Source organism: Rutidosis leptorrhynchoides, chromosome 7 (assembly GCF_046630445.1).
Source record: "Rutidosis leptorrhynchoides isolate AG116_Rl617_1_P2 chromosome 7, CSIRO_AGI_Rlap_v1, whole genome shotgun sequence".
Taxonomy (NCBI): Eukaryota; Viridiplantae; Streptophyta; class Magnoliopsida; order Asterales; family Asteraceae; genus Rutidosis; species Rutidosis leptorrhynchoides.
The window spans coordinates 76,353,958-76,371,047 of record NC_092339.1 but is presented as its reverse complement, the minus strand read 5'-3'; positions in this window follow the sequence as shown (position 1 = coordinate 76,371,047).

Here is a 17,090-nt window from a genome sequence, read left to right as displayed (position 1 = left end):
TATGGTTGGATTATCGAACCGAATATGCCCATTTTTAGCTTGGTAGCCTAAGAATTAGGGAAATGGCCCCTAATTGACGCGAATCCTAAAGATAGATCTATGGACCTTGGCATGTCCCATTCGGGTTACGAATGCTTTAGTACTTCGATTATCATGTCCGATGAGAGTCCCGGAATGATGGGGATATTCTATATGCATCCTGTTAGTTCGGTTATCAAGCGTTCACAATATGAATGATTTTTATCTCTATGCAGTTTGCGAAATGCCTGATATGAGAATGATGTTTATGAAATATGAAAATCTTGTGGTCTATTAAAATAATGGAAATGATTGTTTATGATAATCAAATGAACTCACCAACCTTTTGGTTGACACTTGAAAGCATGTTTATTCTCAGGTATGAAAGAAATCTTCCGCTATGCATTTGCTCATTTTAGAAATATTACTTGGAGTCATTCATGGCATATTTCAAAAGACATTGCATTCGAGTCGTCGAGTTCATCAAGATTATTATTAAGTCAATTATAGTTGGATATATTATGAAATGGTATGCATGCCGTCAACTTTCATTGTAAAGAAAGATTGTCTTTTAAAATCGAATGCAATGTTTGTAAAATGTATCATATAGAGGTCAAGTACCTCGCGATGTAACCAAATGTAACGTATTCGTCCTGATGGATTAGGATGGGTCATGAAAGGAAGATGGGGTATATCACATTGGGGAGACTTTAAGTTACGCCGAGTTTTCTTTAAGGAATTTAGTGCGGGAAACCCAGATGCAATTTTACGCTACGGGTTGAGAACCTATTTTGACTCAACCTATCCCAACATAGGACTTCGTGCATTAGAAAGAGCTTCAAACATGCAATTTAAAGAAGCATGTTATGCTTACGGATTAGTAATGTTCGCTTCTCACCAAATTGAGAAAAAGAACATTGGATTACAACTGTTAAATAAAACATTCCCACAAGTGACGGATTCAGTAGTTGATGTAAAGACCCGTCCTAATCCATAAGAACGAATACAATAACATATGATTACATCGCGAGGTATTTGACCTCTATATGATACATTTTACAAACATTGCATTCGTTTTTAAAAGACAAACTTCCTTTACATTGAAAGTTGACGGCATGCATACCATTTCATAATACATCCAACTATAATTGACTTAATAATAATCCTGATGAACTCAACGACTCGAATACAACGTCTTTCAAAATATGCCATGAATGACTCCAAGTAATATCCTTAAGATAAGCTAATGCACAGCGGAAGATTTCTTTAATACCTGAGAATAAACATGCTTTCAAGTGTCAACCAAAAAGTTGGTGAGTTCATTAGTTTATCGTAATCAATCATTTCCATATTTTTAATAGACCACAAGATTTCCTTTATTCAATAATCATACACTCGCAAGTGTTTAAAAATCATTCGTATGATGAACACCTGGTAACCGACATTAACATAATGAATATAGAATATCTCCCGCATACTCGCAAGTATGCCATAAATATTGGCAATCGCAATCACCATTTAGATCGAAGTACTAAAGCATTCCAAATTCCAGAATGGGGTTTGTTAGGCCCATAGATCTATCTTTAGGATTCGCGTCAATTAGGGGCCATTTCCCTAATTCTTAGGTTACCAGACTTGAAGGGGCAATATTCGGTATAGTAATCCAACCATACAATGTAGTTTCAAGTACTTGTGTTTATTTCGTCAAACATTTATAAAAGCTGTGCATGTATTCTCAGCCCAAAAATATATATTGCAAAAGCATTTAAAAAGGGAGCAAATGAAACTCACCATACTGTATTTTGTAGTAAAAATACATATGACTATATTGAACAAGTGTAGGGTTGGCCTTGGATTCACGAACCTATATCATTTATATATATATATATATATATATATATATATATATATATATATATATATATATATATATATATATATATATATATATATTAACACACATAATCGTAATCAAATAAATATATATATTATTATTAATAATATGCTTGTTAAATTATTTGTTATATAGATGTAGATATATTTAATTTACATATTTTATTTAACTAGTGTTTATCTTTAATTATAACATGTTAATAATAATAATTTATATTAGAGTTTCTATATGATAAAATATATATGTATATTTTAGTTGATATATTTTATATGTATATATTTCATTTGTTTGTTAAAATAGTAATTATAATAATATTAAAATAATATTAGTAGTGATTAAAATAATGATAATTAATAATACTAGTATTAATAATAATGATAATGAAAATAATAATTTTGATAATAATACATACTAATACTAATAATTATTATAGCAATCTTAATAATAATACTTTTGTTAATAATAATAAGTCTAGAATGATACTAATACTAATATTAATAATAGAAATAATAGTTTGTATTGTTTTCATAATAATAATAATAATGATTCTAATCGTAATAATACTTATATCACATCAATATTAATATACTAATAATAATAACATTAATAATACACAATGGTATTACTTAATAACAAAATGATAATAATTTTAATCTTAGTATTTGTGTTTACATAGTAATAATGATAATGCTTATATTCGTCGTTAATAAATATAATATTAATGCTAACTAATACTTAAATGATAAAATTCATAATAACAATTACATTAATAATGTTACTAATAATAACAATAATAATAATAGTAATAATAAACATAATAACTAATAACTAATAATAATAATAATAGAATTAAAAATAAGAGTGTATACCCCTTTAAAAGCCACTCTAAAAAGAATTGCTCAAGACCGGGCTCGAACCCGTGACCTCCTGCCCACACACAAACACACTTAACCATCAGACCATGCTTGCTTTCCTGAATTGTAACCCCCATATACTTAACCCGTTTTGAGGAGCCCAACCACATATTCATAAGCCCAACAGAAAATTTGATTTCGACCCAAATAGAAAATTGGGTTTGGGCCTAAATAGAAAATTAGGTTTCGGCCCAATAACTAAATCAAGCCCAACGCTAAACACAATACATTGGTTGCCCAAAAGAATTACTCGTCGATCAGGATCAACAAGCAGCCATCATTTTCAGAAGCCATTTTTTTTTTTTTTTATTCATCGAACAAGTGGAAGGTTGAGGTGGCTGTCAACCCTACTGTAACCCAACACGTCCAAGTGGTTTATTGTAAAATCATCCCACCAAATATTATCATCTATATCATGATATCATCTATCATCATATCTCGATACATCATTATCAAATGGGTTTTCGTGGTTTTGAATAATCAAAGTAATCGGAGCATTGACAAAACCAATTAAACTTTGGTTCATCAACAAACTTCTTTATCATTATCCTCAATAAAACATCACGTAATTTGATCACTCTTTTTGGTTACTGTCAAAAAAATAATGCAGCGAGAGAGTTATAGCAGCAAACAGCAACACTGATCGGTTTTGGGTATTATCAAATAGAAACAGGAGCTATTGTAGGGTGTGTTCGGGTGGGTTGATAACCGAAACGAATGGTAGTAGTAGTTTAATAATAGTGAAACTAAAAAAAATGGGTGATCCATGGTAGGTTGTGGTGGTGATGTTGTGGGTGTCGATGGTTTATTGTTGCAAGACGAACATGCACATCAGAGGGGTGTTTGGGTTGAGAATTAGTAGCAACAAGTGGGTTTAGTTTGTTGGTCTCCTGCAACTGTCGAAGAAACAGAAAATATAAATAGTAGTAGTAGTCTTTGGTTATTAACAAATAATCAAGGTGGTTTACGGTTGTCTTGGTCTACAACAGAATCGAATTGGAGTGCAGGTTTTTAGGGTGGTTCGAACAATAGTAAGAAAGCAAAAGAGTTTTGGTGATGGTTAATGATTAGTAATAGTTTGAGCAGTAGAACAATAATCAAGATAGTGGTGTTGGGTTGGTGTTGTTATCGAACATAAACAACAAAACTAATGGTTTCGATGGTGGTGGGTTGTGAGTGTCGATGGTGGTTATCAAGGTGATGGTCTCCGGTGGTTATTGTTTGCTTCCGGTCAAAAACAGAAATGGGAACAACGGTGGTGTTTGGTTGATAGCAACATTGAACAAGAAAGGAAAATAGTAAGTTTCGATGGAGCAACAAATGGGTGTGGTGAGTAAAACAGTATATCAGTGATGGTTGTTGGTGTTTGTTGTGGTTTTCGAAGGAAACAGAAACAGGAAACATACTCGTTGTAGTAGCTGCAAAAGTAACAATGAAATAGTGATCGGTGGTGCTCCCTAGGGTGGTTGCATGTTGTTGTACGTGAATGGTGATAGGATGATGTGGTTGTAGTTAGTAAAAATGGATTTTGAAAAGGGTGACTATGGTACACGATCATGGTGGGAAGGGTGATAGTTTTGTGGATGGAATCGAAACTAAGTTTATATTTTGTTCTTTGTTGGCATCATCAACAAACAAAGATGGGTTTAGTGTTACTCAACAAAAAGAAAGAACAAAAAGAAAGAAATAGAAAAAGCACAAGTGATGTTTTGGGTTTTTCCTATCATGCATCTGTATATGTTTATATATATACAATTCATATTCCGTAAATAATAAGATGGTGGATAGAAGAAACAAAACCCCATAGTAATTCAATCAATATCTCAATTACATGCAGTGAAGCAACCAGGTTTCTTGTAATTTTGTTACCGACAGTTTTCATGGACTGTGTATCGGGCGAAATCAGTGGCAGATAAAAGTGTTCAGAAAAATCCCATATTTTTAAATTAACTATATTTATTTATTTTGGTTATTATGGTATAAAATTCGAGCATTAACTATTAAATAAAAATTACATTAATTATTCACTCCCAACCCCAAGTAAAATATGAAAAGTTTTAAAATTCAACAAATAGTTCCTAAACACATTTTTAATAAGCCTAAAATTTATAGAACTCATTTTCGTATCACCGTTTATTTTAAAATTACATAAGTTTGAATGTAACTTGCTTAATATCAATCGAAACATCAAACGAGTATTAAAATCATTTAATATTTATTTTTAATAAACTTTATTTAGATTTATTTTAAATAATAATTATTATAATATCCTATTTTTATTTTATTAATTTTTAATAACAACAACATATAATACTTCAAATTATATTTCGAGTTATTATTTATATATACATACACACATATCTATTTACAATTAATTGTTCGTGAATCGTCGAGAGCAGTCGAAGGTCAATTAAATATATGAAACAGTTCAAAATTTTTGAGACTCAATATTACAGACTTTGCTTATCGTGTCGAAATCATAATAAGATTAGGTTTAAATTTGGTCGGAAATTTCTGGGTCGTCACAGTACCTACCCGTTAAAGAAATTTCATCCCGAAATTTGATTGGGATGGTCATGGCTGACAATAAAAATGTTTTCATGACAAATATGAGTTGATAAAGAGAGTTTTATCATCATTGAGTAATATGGATAAAACAATTCAATTTTTGTGAAGAGTACGAGTGAAGCTATCACAAAAGAGTGAAATGAATAAATGCAGATTTGACTTAACTGGTGACGTAGTCACGGTTGATTTTCGGAATTCAAGGGATATAAAGAAAATCTTCGAAATCTAAAAGATTTGATTCTTCGGCGATTAAGGAAATTAAGATCTCTGTAATTAAATACGGTAATCTGCCTCGATTACTCTGTCTGATAGTTCTATTATAAATTAAACTCTTCCGTTCCATTATTCTCACCATTCCTATACTTTCTTTCTTAGTTTCATACATCCAAAAGATTGTGAATATACTTAATTCCGTTCTAATCCTTGATATTTTTCCTAATTATCATTTCTGTCATCCTTCTTTTCAATCTTTCACCAGAAAATCTGTTTACTTTTACTATTATGTTGGGGTGATACTATTCTTAATTTTACCGTGTCTTTATATTGCTATTCGTGTTAATATCCACGGTTTGTAACCTCCGTGTTGTTATTGGGCTTTATATTTTCTCTTAAATTTTGGAGCTCTTTGCCTTTTTATTCTCTTCTCGACCTCTAGTAAAGCGAGTAATGGTCCAGAATTCGTAAGTATAGAGTTTCGAATGAACTTAATGTTCTAAACAAGAAAGAACGTAATAGCACGATTTGATTTGTCAAATTACCAGAATCACTGAGAATAGAACTATCAAGAATATACTTTCTTGATATGTTCAGAAGTTAAGCAGAATGAAAGAGTTATGTAACATGGTACATGATGACGTTATGATCTGTGAATCATCACGTTCCATTAGAAACACAGCATGACTTACTGTAATATAATCACGTTGATCAAGTGTCATTATATTATACTAACTCATGCATCAGTTCCCAACACTACTTCAAAAACATTCATATATTCAATTCGAAGGTTCACAAAATATATAAACTAAAATAGTTTCCTTTTATGACATAATACAGATGTTGCGGAAAGATAATTAATATCGAACAAGAATATTTATAAAAATATCTTCAGAAATATTGAGGATATGATATCTTAGAATTTCTAATATCGAAGGATGATGAAGAAGATTTGTCCGTAAGGGTTTAGATTCAGAAGCAAGGTGTTCGCTAAAGATTTCATCAGAAGCAGAATCATCTGGATTCTTTATGTACAAGTTTAGTCCTTGTAATTTGTTCAGAGTCTCCTTCATGGTTTGCTCAATCTGTTTTCTAGTACAAATTTTTCTATTGAGTGTTTCAATCACTCCATTCTTTATCATCAAACTTTTGACTGTTAAGGCAGTCTTCAGTTTTCACTACTTTCTCAGCTTTTTCAAAACTCAAAAAACTGATTTCATAGGTTAAAGCGCTTTTCAGAAATTCAGAATTGAAGATCATAATTCTAGGAGATAAATGTTATATGTATACATATAACTGTTGATGTAGACATGCGGTGAGATTTCAAAATACTGATTGCTGATTCTAGGTATTTAGTACGGCAATTCTCATTATCATATGCAGATGAGTAGATGCTAGGGTTTCCATGAACATAATAACTCTTCAGAAAGTCAAAGATTAATGAAGTTGCTGGTAAGTTTACTGTTAATGTGGTGGAATATAAACGGTTTCCCGGTAATGAAGGCAAAGAGACAACGTATATATCAAGGTTATAATAGAGTTTATTCGAATGAAAAGTTGAAATTGATTTGTTGAAACTGTGACAAAATTGGCTAATTTGAAGAGGGGTTGTAAAGTTATTTTCGGTAATAATAACGCCAAAGGAGCTAGCACAAGTACGTGTTAACGTTTACTCAAGTTTCGAGTGTTTTCAGGTGCGTAACTATATGCATCGATCTTTTCTTCTGTAGATTAAATACGGTTGGTTCATCCTCTCGATTGAGGTGTTTTCAAGAATCATGAAAGGTTTGAACGCAGATTGTAATCGTCAAGATACAAATGAGGTTCAAGATGAAATCAAGTGGCAAACTTGAAGAATTGTTTAGTTTCATATGTTATAATCAATATTTTAATTCATTTTAATTGTCCAATGTTGGTAGTCCACGGTCGATAGTCCATAGTTAACAGTCCAATAATTCATATATAGTTTAATATATAATATTCGAATTGATTAATACGTATCGTGACTCGTGTACATGTCTCAGACTCGATCACAACTCAAAGTATATATATTATTTGAGAATCAACCTCAACCCTGTATAGCTAACTCTATCATTACTGCATATAGAGTGTCTATGGTTATAAATAATATATATAGATGTGTCGATATGATATGTCAAAACCTTGTATACGTGTCTCGATATTTAAAATGCGTAAATAACAGTATTTAAATGACAATAAATAAAGTGCGTAAAATAAATAACAGAAATTAAATGACGATAAATAAAATTGCGATAATTAAATTGCTATAAATAAAATGTAATACGAAATTAACAGTTAGCTAGGAACAATTAGCTAGGATTTTGTTAGCGTGGATTCTTAACAAAATTTCTCATAGTTAATTTGTTTGTTTCTAACAAATTTTATTTTGTCAAATGTTTTCTTCATTATGCCACTTGTTGGATTCTGATAGGTCAAAATCCAAATATGAAATTGAATGGGAAATGGTAATTTTGTGGTGAACAGATTCGTATATCTGTGGATGTAAGTAGGATAGTAAATGACTGTTGAATCAGATTCGAAGAATGTACAGTGTAACTTATTAATATGAAAACTAAATATTCCTCGGGTATTACCTACCCGTTAAAATATACTCATCATTAACATTTTATACGATAGAGTTTTTAATTGCAATCTTTATGAAAATATACTTTCATATATATTTTCTTCAGATGTAATTATGGATTTAATGAGTTAATATAATATTAATCTCATTTGATTTACCGTTAGAATTGGAATACATAATCTCTAAAACATTAGAGATTACATAATTGCCATATAGAACGAAGATAAATGATGTAGAATGATACGTAGAACGAAGATTATACTCGAGGTACAGAATGAGATGTTGAGGTATGGATTATTGAAGGTACTGGTGCTATTACTGATGGTACTGTTGGTGCCGATGATGTTGCTGAAGCTGATAATTTTTTTTGCACCATATTCTCCAAATTGATTACACGAGCGCGAAGTTTGTTGACTTCTTCTATTACGCCGGGGTGATTGTCGGTTATGACAAGCGGATAAATAAGATCTAGAATTTGATATAGTATATGATCGTGACGGGATACTCTGGAAATGAGAGAGAAGATGGTGTTTCAAACAGATTCGCCGGTAAGTTCTTCAGGTTCATCGCCAAGAGTGCAAGTTGGTGGGTGGAAAGGATCGCCTTCTTCTCGTCTCCATCAGTTAAGTCGACTACGAACCCATCAGATGAATTGAAGATGACTAGTTGGTTGATTCATTCTGGTGACATTGCTTTTGGAGCTTAGGTGAAACTCCATATCGGAATAGCTGTCGGAATCCGAAAAATTCGAACTGGTTGAGGGATTCATCACGTACGATCAGTTGAAGGATTTTCGATAAGAAAAAGATTTTAGGATGTAGATTAGTACCCTGCAATACATAATTTACATATGCATATATAATACTAAAATTCCATAAGTTACGGAGGAATCTACGAAAGCTGTCAGGAAAAGGTAACAATAACAGATACGCTAAGATATGAATTTATCTATACACTGTCCATGCAATAGAGGCAGTAAGATGTGTCTAGACTTTAAGGATGATAAGCAAATAATTTTTGACACTAAATGATAAGCAAAACTTTTGACATGCAGACACGGTCGAAGTCCAGACTCACTAATGCATCCTAACGACTTATCAGTTAGACACACTAATGCAGGCCTGGTTCGCTAAGACCACCGCTCTGATACCACATGTAAATACCCGTCCTAATCCATAAGAATGAATACAATAACATATGATTACATAGCGAGGTATTTGACCTCTATATGATACATTTTACAAACATTGCATTCGTTTTTAAAAGACAAACTTCCTTTACATTGAAAGTTGACGGCATGCATACCATTTCATAATACATCCAACTATAATTGACTTAATAATAATCTTGATGAACTCAATGACTCGAATGCAACGTCTTTCAAAATATGCCATGAATGACTCCAAGTAATATCCTTAAGATAAGCTAATACACAGCGGAAGATTTCTTTAATACCTGAGAATAAACATACTTTCAAGTGTCAACCAAAAGGTTGGTGAGTTCATTAGTTTATCGTAATCAATCATTTCCATATTTTTAATAGACCACAAGATTTCCTTTATTCAATAATCATACACTCGCAAGTGTTTAAAAATCATTCGTATGATGTGTAGTGACCCGAACTTTTCCATGCTTATTTATATTAAATGAAATTGATTTTTACATGATTAAGTGTTTCCAACATGTTAAGCAATCAAACGTGTTAAGACTTGATTATTTGAAATGAGTTTCATGTAGACAATTGACCACCCAAGTTGACCGGCAATTCACGAACGTTAAAACTTGTAAAAATGACATGACGATATATATATGGATATACATATAGTTAACATGAGATTATGATAATCAAGTATCTCCATAAGTATATTAACAATGAGTTATATACATAAAAACAAGACTACTAACTTAAGGATTTTGAAACGAGACATATATGTAACGATTATCGTTGTAACGACATTTAAATGTATATATATCATATTAAGATATATTAATATATCATACTATCATGATAATATAATAATTTAACATCTCATTAGATATAATAAACAATAGGTTAACAACATTAAATGAGATCGTTAACTTAAAAGTTTCAAAACAACACTTACATGTAACGACTAACGATGACTTAACGACTCAGTTAAAATGTATATGCATGTAGTGTATTTAGATGTATTAATATACTTTTGGAAGACTTCAAGACATATATCAAAACACTCATACTTAACAAAAATGGTTACAGTTACATTCCCATTCTTTTTTCATCAAGAATTCTAGTCGTATTCATACCCGTATTATACACAGCTTCTAGACGTACTTACTATGGGTATATACCAATAGGAACTAGTATGAGATTCCACTCTTGATTATGTCATGCATGACTAATCAATTTTAACTTCTACCATGAACTAGTCAACTAACTAGAACTCCTTTTAACCCCACTCACCACTCACCACTTACCACTCATCATTCACTCCATTTCACTTCCAATTCTCTCTCAACACACACACACACACACACACACACACTTATGAATGAATTTTTCCAGTAGCTAATCATCATCTTCATCAAAAATTACTTCAAGAATCAAGCTTTAATCATCTTAGGAAGAACACTTCAAGAACACTTAGAAAATCCTTTCAAGTTTACTAGTTTACTTCCAAGCTTTCTAATCCATTCCAAGTAATCATCTAAGATCAAGAAACCTTTGTTATTTATAGTAGGTTATCTTTCTTATTCAAGCTAATATTCATATTCAAACTTTGATTCAATTTCTATAACTATAAACTATCTTAATTCGAGTAAAAACCTTACTTGAACTTGTTTTTGTGTCATGATCCTGCTTCAAGAACTTTCAAGCCATCCAAGATCCTTTGAAGCTAGATCATTTCTTGTCACTTCCAATAGGTTTACCTACTAAACTTGAGGTAGTAATGATGTTCATAACATCATTCGATTCATATATATATAAAACTATCTTATTCGAAGGTTTAAACTCGTAATCACTAGAACATAGTTTAGTTAATTCTAAACTTGTTCGCAAACAAAAGTTAATCCTTCTAACTTGAATTTTAAAATCAACTAAACACATGTTCTATATCCACTGTTGTAAACGGCATCCGTTGCAACCGTTGCGACTCCCGTTGCGGCGTTTTGGTGACTAAACTGTTTCGACCCCGTCCCGCTTTCTTATAAGCCGGTCAACGGTCAAAAGTCGAGTCAAATGCAGGAAAAATTGGGTCAACGCCGGTCAAAAGTCAGAAATTCGGTTAAAATCGGTCATAAGTCGGTCAAATCAATCAAAATTGACTTAGTTTAGTATTCTATTTTGTATTATATTAACACTAATAGCAATTATAGGTATAAACTTGTCAAAGAAAGTTTTTTAGCTCTAAAATATGTGTAAATATATATCTATATATATAAAATTCAACATTAGTCAACATCCGTTTCGACCCCGTCTCGGCCCCGTTTTTTACGTTGCGACGTTTTGAGGTCGTTACCGTTTCGGCCCCGTCTCGCATCTTTTTCAACCTTGTCTATATCTATATGATATGCTAACTTAATGATTTAAAACCAGAAAACACGAAAACACCGTAAAACTGGATATACGCCGTCGTAGTAACACCGCGGGCTATTTTGGGCTAGTTAATTAAAAACTATGATAAACTTTGATTTAAAAGTTGTTCTTTTGGGAAAATGATTTTTCTTATGAACATGAAAGTATATCTAAAAATCATGGTTAAACTCAAAGTGGAAGTATGTTTTCCAAAATGGTCATCTAGACGTCGTTCTTTCGACTGAAATGACTACCTTTACAAAAACGACTTGTAACCTGTATTTCCGACTATAAATTTATACTTTTTCTATTTATATTCATAAACTTATGTTCAATATTAAACCATAGCAATTTGAAACACTCAAAACGGATTTAAAACGAAGAAGTTATGGGTAAAACAAAATTGGATAATTTTTCTTGTTGTAGCTACGTGAAAATTGGTAACAATCTATATTAATCATATCCTAGCTAACTTATATTGTATTATACATGTATTCTAATATATTATATAATCTTGGGATACCATAGACACGTATGCAAATATTTTGACATATCATATCGACCCATCTATATATATTATTTGGAACAACCATAGACACTCTATATGCAGTAATGTTGGAGTTAGCTATACAGGGTTGAGGTTGATTCCAAAAATATATATAGTTTGAGTTGTGATCTAGCCTGAGACGTGTATACACTGGGTCGTGGATTGATTCAAGATAATTTATATCGATTTATTTCTGTACATCTAACTATGGACAACTAGTTGTAGGTTACTAACGAGGACAGCTGACTTAATAAACTTAAAACATTAAAACGTATTAAAAATATTGTAAATGTATTTTGAACATACTTTGATATACATGTAAATATTTGTTATAGGTTCGTGAATCGACCAGTGGCCAAGTCTTACTTCCGTTCGAAGTAAAAATCCGTGAAAGTGAGTTATAGTCCCACTTTTAAAAATCTAATATTTTGGGATGAGAATACATGCAATTTTATAAATGTTTTACGAAATAGACACAAGTAAATGAAACTACATTATATGGGTGAATGATCGAAGCCAAATATGCCCCTTTTTAGCTTGGTAGCCTAAGAATTTGGGAACAGACCCCCAAATTGACGCGAATCCTAAAGATAGATCTATCGGGCCCAACAAGCCCCATTCTGGAATTTGGAATGCTTTAGTACTTCGAAATTATAATGTCCGATGGGTGTCCCGGAATGATGGAGATATTCTATATGCATCTTGTTAATGTCGGTTACCAGGTGTTCACCATATGAATGATTTTTATCTCTATGTATGGGATATATATTGAAATATGAAATCTTGTGGTCTATTTTTATGATTTGATAATATATAGGTTAAACCTATAACTCACCAACATTTTTGTTGACGTTTTAAGCATGTTTATTCTCAGGTGATTATTAAGAGCTTCTGCTGTTACATACTAAAATAAGGACAAGATTTGGAGTTCATGTTTGTATGATATTGTGTAAAAACTGCATTCAAGAAACTTATTTTTGATGTAATATATTCTTTTTGTAAACCATTATGTAATGGTCGTGTGTAAACGGTATATTTTATATTATCATTATTTGATAATCTACGTAATGCTTTTTAAACCTTTATCGATAAAATAAAGGTTATGGTTGTTTTAAAAATGAATGCAGTCTTTGAAAAACGTCTCATATAGAGGTCAAACCTCGCGACGAAATCAATTAATATGGAACGTTTATAATCAATATGAACGGGACATTTCAGTTGGTATCCGAGCGTTGGTCTTAGAGAACCAGAATTTTTGCATTAGTGTGTCTTACCGAGTTTATTAGGATGCATTAGTGAGTCTGGACTTCGACCGTGTTTTTCTTCAAAAATGATTGCTTAACATTTTTTGTTGGAAACTGTATATTATTAACATGTAAATATATTAATCTCTTAACGTGTTTGATATTGTGTGATAGATGTCTACCTCTAGTACAAATCCCATCGACTCACCTAATAATAATGAAGAGTCGAATATACTTTGGGAAGATTCACAAATTCCCGAAGAGGAACCGGAAGAGGAGGAACCGGAAGAAGAGGAACCAGAAGAGGAAGAACCAGAAGAAGAGGAACCAGAAGAGGAGGAACCGGAAGACGAGGAACCAGAAGAAGAGGAACCAGAAGAGGAAGAACCGGAAGAAGAGGAACCAGAAGAGGAGGAACCAGAAGAAGAGGAACCAGAAGAGGAGGAACCGGAAGAAGAAGAGGTTCCGGAGAAAGAAATATTGATACCTACAGTAAATCGTTTAAATAAAAGAAAATCCTCAACTAACGGACCAAAGTTAAAAATGATCAATGGTGTTTCCGCCGAGGAAGCAAAATATTGGGAAGATTTCCAATTTTCTGATGAATCGGATCCCGATGAGGATTCCGATGATGTTATAGAAATTACCTTGACCCAATTTAATATAGCAAAAGAAAATAATAAGGGAAAAGGTATAAAAATAGAGAAACCTGATTCCAAACCCGATGCGCTTTATATGTATCGGCAACATCCGTATTTCCTAAAGTTTAACAATAACCCGGGAACCTCTAAACCACCAGGTTTTTCTAAACCATTGTGGAAAACGACGGCTCGTATTAGAGGAACACCATATATCCCTAGAAAATTAGGAAAGTGAACCAAGTCCGAAGAAGAAGAAACCAGTGATTCAGATTAGGGAGTTGTAATCGTGTTGTGTATTATATGTATTGTAGTGTGCTTGTACTTTTATGTTCTATGTAAAAATTGCTTGTATTGTTTGTTAATTATCTTTTATGAATCTAATCCTTGTCTATTTTACAGTATAAAAACAAAATTGACGTTAAGGGTAGACAACTGAATATTTTAGAAGACCTACCAGAGGATATGATTGAGGAAATCTTGTCTAGTGATGTTCGCTTCTTACCAAAGTGAGAAAAAGAATATCGGATTACAACTTTTAAATAAAACCTTTCCACAAGTGACGGATTCAGTAGTTGAGGTGAGAAACAAGGTTTTTAGATTATTACGGGGCTGTTGGACATTACGAAACCCTCGTCCTTTTAACGACATTACAACATGCTGCCAAGCCAATGGTCATAACGGTTACTTTCCACAAGACCAAGCATGGGAGGTCGTCTTAGTAAAACCAGAATGCATGACTTGTTTCTGGACTTATGAAATACGTGTCTTTATTTCTTTTGCTGAACGACTTGCGTATTAACTAGAATTGCCTTTATAGCTGTCGAGTAGTAAAGTTATTATGTGCTATATTTCATCCTATATGTATAATAGCGGTATTGTAAATTTGTAAAATATTGTATAAATTTGAACGCGAAATATTATTATAATCAGTTTTTTCATATAGAATTATAGTAGTTGAATTGTATATTAGCTACTAAGTATGAACTTAACGGGTAGGTACTACCCGAATTAAAACTATAAAATGCTAATATGAAGAAAAAGCTTTTATAAATGAGTTCATACTATGCTACGAAATACTATTGACTACTCTTAAAATTCTATATGATTAACTTAATTCTTTTGGGCTATTTTTGAAGGAAATGGCACCGGCAACTCGTCAGAATTTGAACATGAGTGAGGAAGACTTCCGTGTTTTCCTTGCTGCGAACATAGCCGCATTACAGGCTGTGATGCAAAATAACAATAACTCTGGATCTAGCAGTAGAACTAATTCCACAAGAAATCGTGTAGGATGCTCCTACAAAGAATTCACTGCATGCAAACCTTTGGAATTTGATGGAACCGAAGGACCAATTGGATTGAAACGGTGGACCGAAAAAGTTGAATCGGTGTTTGCCATAAGTAAGTGTACTGAAGAGGACAAAGTTAAGTGCGCTATGCATACCTTCACAGGTACTGCGTTAACGTGGTGGAACACGTATCTTGAACAGGTAGGACAAAATGCTGCTTACGCACTACCGTGGTTAGCATTCAAGCAATTGATGAACGAGCAGTACTGTGCTAGAAACGAAGTCAATAAGCTCAAGGTAGAACTTAGAGAGTTACGAACACAAGGGTTCGACATTACCACATATGAACGACGATTCACAGAGTTATGCCTATTGTGTCCGGGAGCGTTCGAAGATGAAGAAGAGAAGATCGACGCGTTTATAAAAGAGTTACCAGTAAGGATTGAAGAAGATGTGAGTTCACACGAGCCCGCTTCCATACAAAAAGCAAGTCGAATGGCTCATAAACTCATAAATCAGATTGAGGGAAGAATTAAAGAGCAGGCGGCTGAAGAAGCCAACACGAAACAACTCAAGAGAAAGTGGGAAGAAACCAGTGACAAGGGTCACCAATACAACAACAACAACAATCACAACCATAATCACAATAACAATCATAACAATCGCAACAACAATCGCAACAATAACCGCAATCCTAACAATAACTACAACAAACGTCCCAACAACAACAACAACTACAACAATCGTTTCAATAACAATAAAAATCCCAACAACAATCTCAACAACAACAATGGCAACAAAAACCAAAAAAATGCCAAAGGTGTGAAGAGTACCACCAGAATGAGTTCTGCACGACATTTTGCACCAAGTGTAAAAGAACTGGCCATGGTGCAAAAAAGTGTGAAGTCTAAGGACCAAAGTTTAACAGAACTAAAGGAACAAATAATGGCGAAACAAGTAATGCCGCCTTTGTTTGTTATGGATGTGGAAAACCGGGCCACATTAGAAGTAATTGCCCAAATCAGGGGAATACTAATGGGCAGGGCCGTGAAAGAGTTTTCAATATTAATACGGCAGAAGCGCAGGACGACCCAGAGCTTGTTACGGGTACGTTTCTTATTGACAATAAATCTGCTTATGTTTTATTTGATTCGGGTGCGGATAGAAGCTATATGAGCAAAGATTTTTGTGCTAAATTAAGTTGCCCATTGACGCCTTTGGATAGTAAATTTTTACTCGAATTAGCAAACGGTAAATAAATTTCAGCAGATAATATATGTCGGGATAGAGAAATTAAACTGGGGGATGAAATGTTTAAAATTGATTTAATACCAGTCGAGTAAGGGAGTTTTGATGTAATAATTGGCATGGACTGGTTGAAAAAGGTGAGAGCAGAGGTCGTTTGTTACAAAAATGCTATTCACATTGTGCGTGAAAAAGGAAAACCTTTAATGGTGTACGGAGAAAAGAACAATGCAAAATTAAATCTTATTAGTAGTTTAAAGGCGCAAAAACTAATAAGAAAAGGTTGTTACGTCATTCTAGCACACATCAAGGAAGTTAAACCTGAAGAAAAGAACATCAGTGATGTTCCCGTCGCA